This window comes from Pyrus communis, chromosome 9 (genome assembly GCF_041283825.1).
Source record: "Pyrus communis isolate YQ-2024b chromosome 9, ASM4128382v1, whole genome shotgun sequence".
Classification (NCBI taxonomy): domain Eukaryota; kingdom Viridiplantae; phylum Streptophyta; class Magnoliopsida; order Rosales; family Rosaceae; genus Pyrus; species Pyrus communis.
Genome location: NC_142573.1, coordinates 14,564,201 through 14,579,926, shown reverse-complemented (window position 1 = coordinate 14,579,926; position 15,726 = coordinate 14,564,201). Strand labels below are relative to the sequence as shown.

Here is a 15,726-nt window from a genome sequence, read left to right as displayed (position 1 = left end):
TTGTTAGATTCTCTCTTTAATTCATTATAAAATGAATCCAACCATTAGCCATCACATCATGTGGTTTACAAAATATGGTTTAAAAAGATGGTCATCCTAGGATTTTCAAATTTTCTTTAGGCAAGTGGTGGATTACTCTAGTTGTTTCCTCTTTGACCTACTGTATATCAGATTCAAAGTTCAAACTCCCCTTCATCCTTTTATTGTCCCTTAGACCATCTCCAACCATTGGGGATAAAGCTTAAAAATTTAAGCTAGAAAATTTTAAGCCATAAGCCATAAACTGCTTTTCTCCTCCAACTTTTGTGGCTTAAAATTTTAGCCCGTGATGATTAAATAATGATTTTAGCCTAACTTTTTGTTTTCGGTAACTTTTTTTGAAAATAAAATTTACGTAGATTATCTTAATTTATTTTTATGAATTTTTTAGTCTAAAAATATTTAAATTCTAATAAGTAATTAAAAATCATACAAATACATAGGTATTTATAAAGTTTTAAGTTAAATTTGGTTGAAATAATTTTCTTAAATAATTTTAGACGTTAGATTTAATTTTGGGCTATCAAATCTTTTTTTTTTACTATTAGATTTGATCTCATTTGATCATAGCCGTTAGATTATAAGTAAAAAACAAAAAAAAGGTTTGAGATATGATAGTTTGGTGGGTCCAAAATAATTTAAGCCAAACTTAAATCCTAGGGGAAATCTAGTCCAAAGATATATTTTCTCCCCATGATTTATTTTAGCCCATAGTTGGAGATGGTTTGGAGGGGTTTTAAAGTTTATATTTTAAGCTTTATCTCATGGGTTGGAGATGGTCTTAGTGTAAAAGACAACTTGTACAAAAAAAAAAAAAAAAAAAAAAAAAAAAAGAAAAAAAGAAATTAAAACTTCAAAAATCTAATTGTGTACTCCAACTTTTTATATTAGAAATAAAAGTGCTCTAATAATACCAAAAAGCAAAGTATACATTTAGTTTTACATAAACCAATAAGCTAGTGTAGGATATAAAGTAAATTGATTATTTATACTGCACCTAACAACAAGCGCCCATGGCCTAATGGATAAGGCGCTTGACTTCTAATCAAGCGATTGTGGGTTCGAGTCCCACTGGGCGTGCAGCATTATCTTGGTTTTTTGCTACATTTTCTTAAGCTTCCCTTTTGCTTTCATGTCTCTCTCTGCATAATGTGTTTTGCAAAGTACAGTTGACTGCCGTAGACTGCGTGGAGAACCTTCCCCATCAGCCACCTTGCTTCCATGTTCCACTCCGTACGGCGGAACTAGGTCACGAGACAAGCAAATTGAGCAGCGCATACGACTATAGCTTTGGCCAACAATTAATCACGACCCGTCACATTTGTTTTTGACACATGGGCTTCACGCCACCGTCCCCCTCCATGCCGATGGTCATGATGAGGAAGTTGTTTTTTCCTCTTATACAATGCCGGTTTTGAGGGGGAGTGACTTTTGGTTCATATATAACTATATTAAGGGTTAATGTCAGTTTACTATCATGAAGTTTTTTGATTTTCAACATTTGGTACATGAAGTTTTTTTCATCCCAGTTTGGTACCAAAAGTTATAATTCTGGGACACTTATATATCCGTTAAGTTTTCCGTTAAAACTTCTGTTAACTAATGACGTGGTGCCCACGTGAACAATAACTGGGCGCTATGTGTCAATATGGGGCCTACTTGAATATTAAAAAATACAAAAAAAAAAAAAAAAAAAAAAAAAAGAGAATACCCACCCGTCTTCTACCTCCCCCCCAACCCCTCCCTCGTTTCTTTCCTCTCTTTCCTCTGCAATCCGCACTCTCCCTTCTCTCCTCTGCAACCTTCACCACCCTTCCTCATCTCCTCTAAAACCCACACCCACCTCTCCTACCTCACCTCACCCCTGCTCTCTCCCTTCTTTCCTTTGCACCCACCCAACGCTCTATACCTGACCCACCTCCACCTTCTTCACATTCCCTCCCTTCTCTCTCCTCCATCCTTTTCACTTCCACCTTTTGCAAAAACCCTAATCCCCAAAATTTGAGGAACATAAATTCGAAATTTTATCTAGAGTATCTATGGTTCACTAGCCACTCAAGGACAAAGAAGAACCGAAGCAAGGGTGCCACCACATGCCGTTGTCAAAGTCCAATGAGGTGGCGGCAGGGGCTAGGAATGCTCAAGAATCGGTTAGGATTTGGGAATTTATCCAAATTAGGGATTTGGGTCAACTGGGTTTTTGAAAAATTTCAGAAATTGGATGGGTTTCTTGTTGAATTAGAATTCCTTTGGGGGGGATTTTGTTGGGTTAGGTGTGCAAGGTGGGTGGGTACAGGTTGCAAAGGAGAGAATAGAGGGTGGTGCAGGTTGCAAAAAAGAGAAGGGAGGGAAGGGGTGCGAGTTAGAAGAGAGAAGGGATGGAGAGGGAACAGAGGGTGCGGGGATGAGGTAGGAGATGGATAGGTTTTTTTTTTTTTTTTTTTTAATTTTAAATTTCAAATTTTTTAATTTTTTTAATATTCAAGTGGGCCCATATTAACACGTGGCGCCTTGTTATTGTCCACGTGAGCATCACAGTTAATAGAAGTTCTAACAGAAAACTTAACGGATGTATGAAAGTGTCCCAGAATTATAACTTTAGGTACCAGACTGGGACGAAAAAAACTTCATGTACCAAATGTTGAAAACCAAGAAACTTCATAGTAGTAAACTGAGATTAATCTTTATATTAATTAACTCATTACTATGCTCTTATGTTTTTCCTAAACCTTAGGGTTTTGCTGGTGATGTCATTCTATGTCTGGGAGAGTGGTCTTGTGTCCCCGTTTTCAATTTTTTTTTTTTTTTTTGGAAACTAGGGAATTCATTACATGGGCAAAGATGCCAGCCAATACAAAGAGAGCCTACACTGAGGCATGCAAACAACAAAGCATAAGAAAAACTACGGACAACAGAGAGAGTTACATGGAAGATGCTAAAGCCAGGCTATCGCGTCAACCCCTCCATTGCCCCTATTACATTACAGAGGATAGGGTAACCCATCATTTTGAAGCACAAAAACCAATGAAGATGGGGGTCTGTTGACCCATGAAACATCGCACATCTCCGCACACTACTGTGACGCCATCGATTATGTCACCATGTTGGCTGATCTTGGGATCCAAGACCAGCGACAGTCCTAGAAAGACTCCCATAACCGTTTAGCTTTCACTAAGGAAGACTAGGCCTCCCATCTGCCAATCTCAAGAGATTTCGAAAGAGAGCAAAAAGATTCATATGAATCAGACTCCACAATTACCTTTCAAAGCCCTAAAGCTAAACCAAACTTATAGCCTTTAAGGATAACCACGGCTTCCGCAACACCCACGCATGAAGCCATAAGGGCATGCCTGATTGCAGCAACAAAAGAGTCGTCGGCATCTCATAGAATAATTCCCACGAAATCGGAGCACGTCAGCGCAGACCAGCTAGCATTAACATTAATTTTTGTGAACATCGTGGGAGGAGCAGACCATCTAGGCTCACGACCAGCCACCGATCCATGTTCTAGGAGCTCCGGGCTCTTTCTCACAACTTTGAAAAAAGTTCCAACTGAGTTGAAGATAACACATATAACTTGTGTGGGATTGATTTGACTATTATTGTACAAAAGATTGCATCTAGCTTTCCAAATGTGCCAGCACGTAAAGGTAACATACAAAAAAAGGGTCATTTTATCACCGGTAAGACCGCCATGCACATTTGAGAAAGAGAGTACCCACTTCATCCAGCTCGAAACCTCACATTTATCAATCTTGAGGTTAAGAGTTCCACCAAACCAGATAGGTTCCACCCAAGGGCATAATAACAGTAAGTGTTCAATCGATTCATCTTGGTTGTGGCATATCGGGCAAGTCGGATTAGGGACCGAATGCCTTTTGAACAGTTCATCCATTGTCGAAAGAGCCCGGTAGAGGGTTTTCCACATAAAACTTCTGATCTTTGCCGGTGTTTTAAGTGTCCAGATAAACTTCCAAATCCGACTTAGGATAACTCGGGATGAAGAGGGATGATGCAACACCGGGGGGCTGATTTGGGCTTGCTCCCAATGCTACCTGGTCTTCACCGAGTACTGCCCATTCTTGGTCTCCGACCAAATAAACTTGTCATTACACAAAGAGTCTCCAATATGTATATCATTAATAACACTGAGATCATCCATAGATAAGAAGGGTTGAAGTGAGTTAAGATCCTATGTTCGAGTTGCCGAACAAATAAAAGTTGCCACTTGAGTATCCTTAGTGACTAACATCTTTCCACCAAGAATATGATGGCCTAACGAGAGGGATGGAAGCCACTTGTCAACCAAGAGTCGCACATTTTTCCCATCCATGATTTACCAGTGAGCCTTCTTCAATAGTAAATCTCTTCCCACTAATAAGCTGGTCCAAACCGAAGACGCCCGACTACCCTTCTAAGCATCAAGAAAATAAATATTTGGGAAATACCTGGCCTTAAGAACCAAAGCCTATAACGAAGTCGGTTCCATGATCAACCTCCAACATTGTTTGGCAAGGAGAGCATCATTGAAGGATTTAAAATTTCTAAAACCCATTTTGCTGCCTCTACCATAACCCAAAAATCAAGGAGTCCAATTCATTACAAATAGTATTCTGGAACTTAAATAAATTCATCAGGTACGGTGGAATAACTTGAGCAACGACCTCTATTATCACCTCTTTACCAGCCTATGAAAGAGTGCATTGCTTCCACCCCTAGATTTTTTCCATCAAACGACCTTTCATATAAACAAGCCCACGACATTTTGAGCGGTTGCATATGGCAGGAATTCCCAGATAGGTTCCCGAATCGGACACCACCGGTATACCTAACACATTCCCTAGTTCTTCCGCAACTGCCATAGGAGTATTGGCACTAAAAAAATACGCACGATTTTGTGTAGATTCACTGCCTAGCTGGAGACCAAGTAGTAGGTTTCAAGTAGTCGGCCCAAGTTGCTACAATTTACCATGTCTGCCTTCAAAATGATTAGGGTATTGTCAACAAAGAAAATGTGGGAAATAGGCAGGCCCTGAGCACTCATCCGAACCCTTTGCAGCTTCATAGAATCCGTGGCGGAACTTATCATCTTAGACAAAACATCACTAACCATCAGAAATAGATACGGGGAGAGTGGGTCACCTTGCCTTAATCCTCTTGAAGGAGCAAATTTATTACCAGGTTACTCATTGAGGATGACAGCAAAGTTAACAGAACTCACACACCCCATGATAAGCCTCCGCCAATAAAGATGAAACCCCATCTTTTCCATCACGGCATCCAAAAAGTCTCATTCCACACGGTTGTAGGCTTTGTGCATATCAAGCTTGATGCCAAGTTCAAACTTGCTCTTTGTTTTCTTGAGCTTAAGGAAATGGAATAGCTCATGCACAATCCCGATGTTGTCCTGGATTTGTCGTCCCCCCACGAACGCATTCTGTATGGGAGAAATAAGGCTTGGAAAGGTTTCAGTCTATTAGTTAAAACCTTGGATAATACTTTATAAGAAAAATTACATAAACTAATAGGCCTGAATTGAGAGATCGATTCCGGGTTCGGGACTTTTGGGATTAAAACTATGTGAGTTGTATTGAGCTGTCGAGGGCAGGTTTCACCATTCGACAAAAACATGACAAGCTCGTTAACTTCCTTAACAATGCAATCCCAAAAAGAGTGGTAAAAAACTCCTTGGAACCCATTCGGACCAAGGGCCTTGAGGCCTCCCATTTGTTGAGCAACCTCTTTAATTTCCTCCTCTGAGGGCAGCACCAGAGAATGGTTCATTCCGTTCGTGACTATCGGGGTGATGCACTCCAAAACCTACCATCAATTCTTCTAACTTGACGAGTTAAATAGCTTGATGAAGTAATAATCAACCAGTTGATGCCCACGGCCTGGGTTCTCCTCCCAAACACCGTCATCCTTCTTCATCTTCACCACTTTATTCCTCCTCTGTCTTTGCAAAGTAAATTGATGGAAGAACGTTGTGTTGGCATCACCCTCTCGGAGCCATTTCACCCTAGACCACTGTTGCCAAAAGCATTCCTTTTGTCCCTGAAGCTTGTCAACCTCAATGGTCTTTTTCTTAATTTTCTCCGCATTTGGTCCCTAGTTCATTTGGAGTTCCCTGAGTTGGTCTATCAGAACCTCAATATCTCTAGCTCAATGATTGAGCTTTCTTTTATTCCATGAGGTGAGTCTAGATCTACAGTCACTAATTCATTTGTGCCATCTGGTAATCACGTCCCCATTGCATGGGCGGTTCCGGCAAGCTTCAATTAAGTTCCTACATTCCTCCTCCTTGGACCATAAAGCTTTAAAACGGAATCATTTTCTACCTTTTCTCTAACTTGGTTCACAGCGGATAATGATTGGGTAGTGGTCTGAACTCACCACCGTTGCATGGGTAACAGATTACCTAGCCCCCTGTCAATCCATTCCTCGACTAGCTCCCCATTTCTAGTCCCTCACCATGTGAATGGTGGCCCCTCCAGATTTTTCGGACTCCCAGATGAATTCATTGAAATCACTCTTGCATAACCAAGAAGTATCTGAAGTCCGGAAGTGAGATGTCATCCAATCCCAAAAGTCTTCATCCCCCCCCCCACCCGATAAGATGTTCCATATACTCCAATCACCCTTACCCACATAGTATCTCTGACGCCCCGAACTCTAGCATCGATGATATGTTTTGATGAAAAGGTAATTATGACCTCCAGCGAATCATCCTACCATAGACTAAGACCACCCGCCCTGCCAATAGGCGAGACATTGAACCATTAGAGAAACCCATTCTTCTACGCACCCCGTCAATTCTGTGATCCTTCGTCTTAGTTTCCGAAAGAAAGATCATAGAGGTGACATTGCGAACAGGCTAACAGGTAATAGTTGAGCGATCCTAATATTATTTTTAATTAAAATTTGTAGTCTAATAGGTTGAACATTCCATTTTTTGCAAAATAACTAAATAAGGATAGGGAAGAATATGCCTTGTACCCAATTTTTATTACACTCAATATTTTACGGTAAATAAGACTACAATAAATAATACTACCAGAACAATTCTCCACTATTAATGTATTTCTCTCAGGGTTTTTATCACAAATGGTCCCTAAGATTGATTAAACTGATCATTTTGGTTTCTCACTTTCAAAATCAATCAATGTCATCCCTGACATTCATTATCCCACATCAATTTAGTCATTCCGTTAAGTTTTGTCAACTATTCAGTTAGTTTGTATGTGGGACCCACAAATCCAATGAAATGGTGACACGTGGATTTACACAAAAAGGGTTTTTATCGCAAATGGTCCCTGACATTGATCAAACTCTTTATTTTGGTCCATGAGTTTCAAAAATCGATAAATTTGGTCCCTGACTTTCACTACGCACATTAATTTAGTCCTTTCGTTAGAATTTCATCCATTCCAATCATATGACTCCACGTGGATTAAGTATAAGAATTTTTTTTTTTAAGAGTGAACCAACGAACGAGTATTCCACGCTGGCATTTTTCTCGCGTCTCACAACCCCAAATTGAAAAAAAAATTCAATCTAAATTCGATAAAATCGAATCCAAATTCAATTCAAATTTGATAGGATTATAACCAACTAGAGTGAATGAGGAGTGAGTTATGGAGGCCAAGTACTTTTGTGGTGTCATAGTGCCTTACTTTTCCTTTTGAGCATACCCTGATGAAAACGATGATGACTATTTTTTCTTTAGTTTTGATTTTTAGTTTCTTATTTTACTTTTAGTTTTAAATCTTACAAAAAAAAAAAAAAGGTTCTTCTAGTTAATCCACGTGGCACCATATGCTTGGATTAGTAGGACAAAAATATTGACGAACCTTTAACAGAAGGATTAAATTGACGTGTAGTATTGAAAGTCAGGGACTAAATTTATCGATTTTTAAAACTTAGGGACCAAAATGAAGAGTTAGATCAATGTCAAGAGCCATTTGTGATAAAAACTCTTATTTTGTGTAAATCCATGTGTCACCATTTCATTGGATTTGTGGGTCCAACATACAAACTAACAGAATAGTTGACAGAATCTTAACAAAATGACCAAATTGATGTGCGGTAGTAAATGTTAGGGACGACATTGATTGATTTTAAAAGTGAGGGATCAAAATGATGAGTTTGATCAATCTCATGGACTATTTGTGATAAAAACCCTTTATCTCACTTGTTATGTGACCACATAATCAGAGATGGCTAAGAATCATTCGGCCGCATGATTCATGTTGGTTGGTTTATTTAAGATTCATGTTGGATGGCATACCTAACATTAGTTCTATATCTTTTTCACAAATCACAAGCAAATAGATGGTCCTAATTAACATGGCTTAGCCTAAATGAACAAAAAGAATAGCCTCCCCATTTGGGAATTCATTTTCCAAAAACAGGTAGGGTGTCTAATTTTTTCTAACACTACTTTCTTAAAAGTAGGAAAAACAGCAAAAACATTACTTTTGGCAATGGCCAAACCAAGGTCGGTAGCTAGGCTATATAAACCAGGACAATGTTTGGAAAATTAAGCAGGAGACGATCCTTAATCACGAATATTGTTTGACTCAAATTTAATTAGCTTTTAATTTTTCATTCAAGTCTTTTACTTTAGTCCACTCCATTATTTTAGTATTAATTAAATAACATGTTTGCCTTTTATTTTGTTTTATTTTATACCAAACGATATTATCTACATCAAGGGATAAGAGAGTGTGTCAAGTCTCACAATGGGCTAGCCATAATAATGTAGTTCAAATTCATTTTTGGCAAGAATGAAACCTAAGACCTCTAACTTACAAGTGAACAAAAATATCACTAAACCGTAATACTAAATGATATTTACCCTTTAACTATTCTTAACAAAAACTTTATTTAGTGTACTTGATATTATCAGGCAAAAAAAAAAAAAAAAAAAAAGAAATTAAAATTGGAACTTATTTTTGTGTCAACCCATAACAGTTTCTTATTTTGATTTGGAATCATACTTCTTTTTCTTATTATTCGTAATTCGTAATAAAAACATCATTTAATTTAAGAAATTTGGAGGAAGAAAAGTGCAGATTGTTTATCTGCAATTGTGCCCATAAACATGCTTTTGGTGTATCTGAAATTGTTACAAATGGGCACACACTTAATATAAGCCTGACAAACCGGTCGTGTTTGTCATGTTTCGTGTCATTTTTGTATAACATATGTTATCTTAACGGCTCATGTCCTATCACACCTATTATCTTAACGGGTCATTAACAGGTCGGGTCACTTTACCCAACAAGTAAAATGATCGGACCCGTTATGACCTCTTAAGAAAAATAATTTTTTTCCTTAAATTTGCACATATCGCATTGCCACATAAATATTACTTCAAAACATAAAAACACATTTGTCATTAATTACTACATCTACACTCCAAAATAAGAGCCTAATAAAAGAGCACCAATGCACTACTAGTCTACTACAAAATATCAAATGTGCAAGGATATGCAAAATGAACGAGTTTTTCTTTTCAAGGCTATGAAGCCTTTCTCAGAAGTTAAAACGTTGCCAATAAAATTCAAAGCTTGCATGTTATTCCTTTTACAAAATTCTTCAATTTTCATCCATCATGGGAAAATTGTATTAGAACTTTGGCTTGATCTATTGCCTTCAAGAGTTATGTTGATGATGTTTTTAGCAAAATTTTCTATATAAGAACTCTCTTCCGCATAAACTAAGTATAGAAAAACCAACAGTATACCAAAATAATTATGAAAAGAAATATAACAATAGTACTATACCATATAAAATATATTACCTCACTTTTTCCAAATTTTCTAAATTTAATTTAATATATATAATATTATGGAGAAATTAGGTTTTCATCCCTCTTTTTTTCAACTGTATTGATTGAAACCTTATTCCTTTTCAAATTTTAATCAAGGTCCCTTGGGTTTAATAAACATCATTAATTATTTCAATAATAAAATATTTTACATATCAAGATAATTAAATTTTATTTCTAAATTATTCATTTAGTGTTAGAACGTTACATTTGATATACTTCTATTTATGGCTAAATTTTGTATCAAATATTTTTATTTTTAGTTTGTACCCATTTTAATTTGCTATCCTTTTTTTAAATTGTGCCAATTTTCTATTCAGTTTTAGTTTGTACCCATATATATATATATATATATATATATATATATATATTTTTTTTTTGTGTCCATATTTTTCAACTTTTATTTGTACTCATATTTTTTTGACCTTTTATTTGTACCCATAATTTATTAATAGTGTACTCATTTGTCTTTAAAAAGGTACCACTTTGTTATATGTATGAAATGTACGCATTATATAAAATGTATCACCTATTTTTGTATAAAATGTATCAACTTTTTGTATGTAAAATGCTTCGTATAAAAATGATCAATTTTTTGCATGTAAAATGTCTTTAATATAAGTAATGAAAAATCATGGGTTTTATTTAAAGTATAATTTATTTTAATATTTTCAACAAATTATGAATTTTATTTAAAATCTGATTAATATAAATAACTACAAATATCAAATTTTAATTTAAAATTATAATAACCTATATAGAAATGCATTATTGCATTAATTTCAGGGACTTCAATAAAAAATCAAGAACCAACAAGATTTCAATCAAAGAACATTGATAAATGGGGACCGCATCTAAAGTCACCCTAATATTATATATATATATATATATATAAATAATTGTGTATATACATATAATTATTATAGTATTTTTAGGGTATAAAATTATTAAATTAATATTTTGCTTATTGTGTATCGGGTTATCCACGTGTATACCCTGACCAACCCGTTATCTTAACAAGTGCTTATCAAGTTACCCGATAACGACTCGATTCATTATCGTGTCGACCCGATAACCTATTAATTTTAGGGGTGGTTTCAGTACGGTTACCGTACCAAAACTCCCGTACCAATTACTATACCAAACTTTTGATATTGCAAAATCGATTACCATTATCGTGCCAAACTTTCGGTATTACCGAAGTTTGGTATGTCAAAATATTTCGATTGGAATGGTATGATAATAGTAATTACTACTTTATTTCAGGCCACTTTTTTGGACTAAAATTTGAATTTTTTTTTTTTCATCAACCCAATTCAAGGCTCACTTTTTTTCAATTTTTATGCCCTTATCTCATATTTTACATGCACAATTATATAGCTATGTAGCTAATTCATACCGTTTAGATGATTTAATCATACTTGAAGCAAGCCGATAGCAAGTACAGACAATAAAAAACTGCAGGCAACAAAGCATAGAGTAGAAAGCACATGCAACATCACAACAACACAATCCCAGCATATTTTATGTAATTGACGCTCATTAAATATATATTATTTTATATATATTTCATGTACCAAACACTAAAATATATGTAATAATATATATTTATATTTTTTTGATACGGTACAATGATATTGTGGCAATGGTATCGAATACCAATACCGTACCAGAAAATTTCGGTACGGTACATAATCGTGTCATTACTGGTTGTCACAAAATCGGTATGGTACGGTTGGCAAATCGGTTGACAAGGTAATTTGGCATAAAAATCCACTCTTGGTTAATTTTATGTCGTGTCATATCGTGTTAACGGGTCATGTTAGAAATTCACAGGCCTAACTTGATATACAATTTCAAAATGGGTACTTTTGACATGCAAATTTGACTATGGATACATGTACCATCAAACTTTTCCATTACAATTGGTACATTCCTTTAGCAATTTTTATGGTGGGTACATTTTACAGCGACCATGTTAATCTGAGTCATTAGGTTAACTTACATTTGCCAAGAAAACTTTCGTGGGGTACAAGGATCAAGCAAAAACTAATTTTGCATTTCTAGGTAGAAAGATCAAACAAAAAGTTAAATTATTAAAAATTGGTCATGGACTTCTTGGTTGATATTTTGGGATACAAAATTGGTTATGCCTTAAGTGAGTTTGTACCCAACAACATACATTAGAACTTCCAATTTGAAATATATTTGGTTGCGTGATATGGGGAGGGATATATGGATAAATTTCTGGTTATAAGAAGTACATTTAATTGTTTATAAATGAGTTGTCACAGTGAAATAAGTATGTAACTTGAATCAAAAACTGAAAATCAATAAAGTTAGAGTCGAAGAAAGTAGTTAACCTGGGACCAGAATCAAAAGTTCACAATCAGACTTGATTTTCTTGAATATTTTTAGGTCATGATCGTGTTTCTACTAAAAATACTATTATTAAATGTCATTCCCAAGTTCTCACATGATTCTCGTGTAAAAGGTGTTTGTTTCTTAATATTATGTTTGGATGAAGGAAATAAATTTGGAATTTCGATAAAAGTCAGAATTTATAATTGACATGCATCAATCCCTTATTTGAATTCAAAAACATAAAAATTTACAATTTTCGCGTGGGATAAAAACTTGGAATTTGGGACCTCTAATTTCCAAGTTTAAATTTCATGTAAATAGATGACATTTCTAACTTTACATGAGTGAGAGTTTAAAACTAACAAATTCCGTTTCAAATTCCATTGTTTTTTTAGGTTAACCAAATAAGAAAATTCACAAATTCTAGAAAATAAATTCCGTCATTTTAAAATTTCTTAATAATCTTAAATTTCCTCGTCCAAAAATTTTCTTCTCAATATATACAATATGGGTAATGTTAGAAAGAAAAATCGTATTTTATAGACTATATGATGTGGTAGTTGATAATTATATTCTTATTCAAATCTTTAAAAAAGATATTCAACAATCATCCGCTACATCATATGATCTGTAAAATATGATTTAAAAATATAATATTTATGGCATTTTTAATACAACATATACACACACATGATCAGTGCATGTAAAGTGTACAAAGTTCAGCAGTCATAATCATAATAATTGAAACAATATTGTAGCATGATAATTGACAAGTGCGATTCTTTATTTTTTGTGCTTGTATTGTTTTTTTTTTTTTTTTTTTTGGTAAAGTTAGAGATACCATTTATTTGAGCTATATTTTATAGATTACATGATGTAACAGTTAATAATTAAATTTTTATTTAAATAATTAAAAAAGTATTCAATTATTAACTACCATATCTATAAAATATAATTTAAAAACATGATCTTCGTAGATTTATTCTTTGGCAAAGTGCTTGTATTGTTCCTATCCAACGAGAGTTAACGTGATGCAAAAACATGATGAATTAGACAATACAAGCACAAGAAGTCAAGAGTCGCACTTGTCAATTATCATGGTTGTTTGATGGACAAATTCTTACTTTTTAAGGCTTCGATGCTACGTTATTCATATGCGTAAGATACATACATAGAAACCCCTCCGTTTGGATTCCACACGAACTCATTGTGGTTGACCCGGTCGCTGAAATTTTCGTGTACGTCTTGAGTTTATGATGAACGTGACATGGAAGTCCTTGCTCAAGAAATTGTCATTGTGCGTAGTGGCGAAGCTAAAAGTTATTGAGGGGAGGGGCGAAATTTGAAAGGGTAAAAATTGTTGCCGACGAGGTTTCATGTCATGAAAACATTCCATAATGTGCTCATTCACTACGTAATGAAACATTATTAACAAGGGTAAAATGTTGTAGGAAAAGGTATTGAGCCGTCGGAAAAACTTTTAGAGGAAAAAAATTGTCGTTGATCGTCGCAAATTCTTCTATTCGAAATACTTTTTTTTTTTTCTTTTTTGATTAGTCATCCAAAAAAACACATTTTCGACACCAATCACCCTTCGGTTTCGGTTAAATACTCGTCGAAGTCAATTTTTAAAAAGGTTAACTAATAATCCTAAATTAAAGAGGTTTTTTTGTCAATCTAGTGCAAATATAGTTTACAAGTAGCTCATATAAGGTTCTCAAGCTCACAATGTCATCAATTTAATAAATTATCATACAATTAGGCCGAAGATAAAAATTAATACACTTATAATATATCTTATGATGCATTATGGGAATTTTAAAACTTCATGACCCATTTTAAAAATCATTCCAAATGTGAATAGTGTAAATTGTAGTTGACCTATTTTTTTAAGGTAAACTCCAAATACATACGACTCTTCATTTTTTTACTCATTTGAAAAGATTAAAATGAACTCTATTGTGAAAACAATCAAAATGAACACTACCAATTATCAAATATTTACATATATGTAAGAGATTGAATAATGTGCTAACTATTAATGTACATTATGTGATTGTAGACTGAAATTTATATTCATGTATACAAAATTGAATACATTGCCAATATAATTTAACAAGTCAGAACTTAAGGGTATATTTGTGAATTGTGAGTTTTGGGGCATATTTTGCTGCTCTCGTAAAAGGGATGGGGTGTGTGTGAGTGAAAAGAAGAAATGGGGGACCAATGATCCCTACTATAATCATTTTTTTTTTTATCTCAATAAAGCAAAACGGCGTCGTTCCGCCCAGGAATTTTCAAAAAAAATTATAACCCTTCGCTGTTGCTGCTGCTGGTAGTAGCAAAGAAACCAGAGCAGTAGCCGGGACTCCATCATTTCCGACGGGACCAGAGGGGAGGAACCATCACTCCTAGCTTGATTCCGGCGAAGGGAGGGTCCGGCCCTCCTCGCTCCTTTGTAGCTTCGTGCGAGTGGCTTTTTCAGTAGTTGGTGAGGTGTAGTATCATAGCATGCACCAATATCTCCCATTTTCTTCTTCCTCCAGTTGTTTAATTTATTGTGTTATAGATATATAGGGTGGAGTAAGTGCCACGCCTCTGAGTTATTTTGTACTGGGACACACGGGTGTTTTCTTGTCAACTTGATCGATGAATCTTGATACGAATGTGATTAACTGTCACCACCAGATGGCTAATTAAGTTTCTTATATGAAATTAGATTTGTGGAAAATATCCCATTTCTGCAACAACCCATGTGATTAAATACTAATTTTTTTTTGCTAATTATTCGATCGTATGATTGAAAGCATCCTGTTGCTAATTATTTTTTTGCTAATTATTCCATCGTACGATGAGGACATAATTTTTTTATATTTGTTTTAGGAAAGATAGCATACCAACTAATATTTTGATTTAGTAGCATTTTTCTTTATTTGTAAGTGAAAGATATGAATCACATATGTGACATCCCACATCGCCCAGGGAAGTGATCCTTGAATGTATATTCCCATCCCTACCTAGCACGAGGCCTTTTGGGAGCTCACTGGCTTCGTGTTCCTTAGGAACTCCAAAGTTAAGCGAGAAGGGGGCTAGAGCAATCCCATGATGGGTGACCCACTAGGAAGTTGCTCGTGAGTTCCCAAAAACAAAACCGTGAGGGAATGGTAAGCCCAAAGCGGACAATATCGTGCTACGGTGGTGAAGCGGGCCCGGGAAGTGATCCGCCCCGGGCCGGGATGCAACAAATTGGTATCAGAGCCAATCCTTGGCCGGAAATGTGCCGACGAGGACTTCGGGCCCCTAAGGGGGGTGGATTGTGACATCCCATCGCCCAGGGGAGTGATCCTTGTATGTATATTCCCATCCCCTAAGGGGGGTGGATTGTGACATCCCACATCGCCCAGGGGAGTGATCCTTGTATGTATATTCTCATCCCTACCTAGCACGAGGCCTTTTGAGAGCTCACTGGCTTCGTGTTCCCTAGGAACTCC

At 35.6% G+C, this 15,726-nt stretch overlaps 1 non-coding gene across 1 annotated transcript; it reads left to right on the top strand.

Moving 5' to 3' along the window:
• The first annotated feature begins 1,046 nt into the window (after positions 1-1,046).
• TRNAR-UCU (transfer RNA arginine (anticodon UCU)) lies at positions 1,047-1,119 on the top strand. The gene has a single exon. It is a non-coding gene; the product is annotated as a tRNA-Arg (tRNA).
• Positions 1,120-15,726: the final 14,607 nt, after the last annotated feature.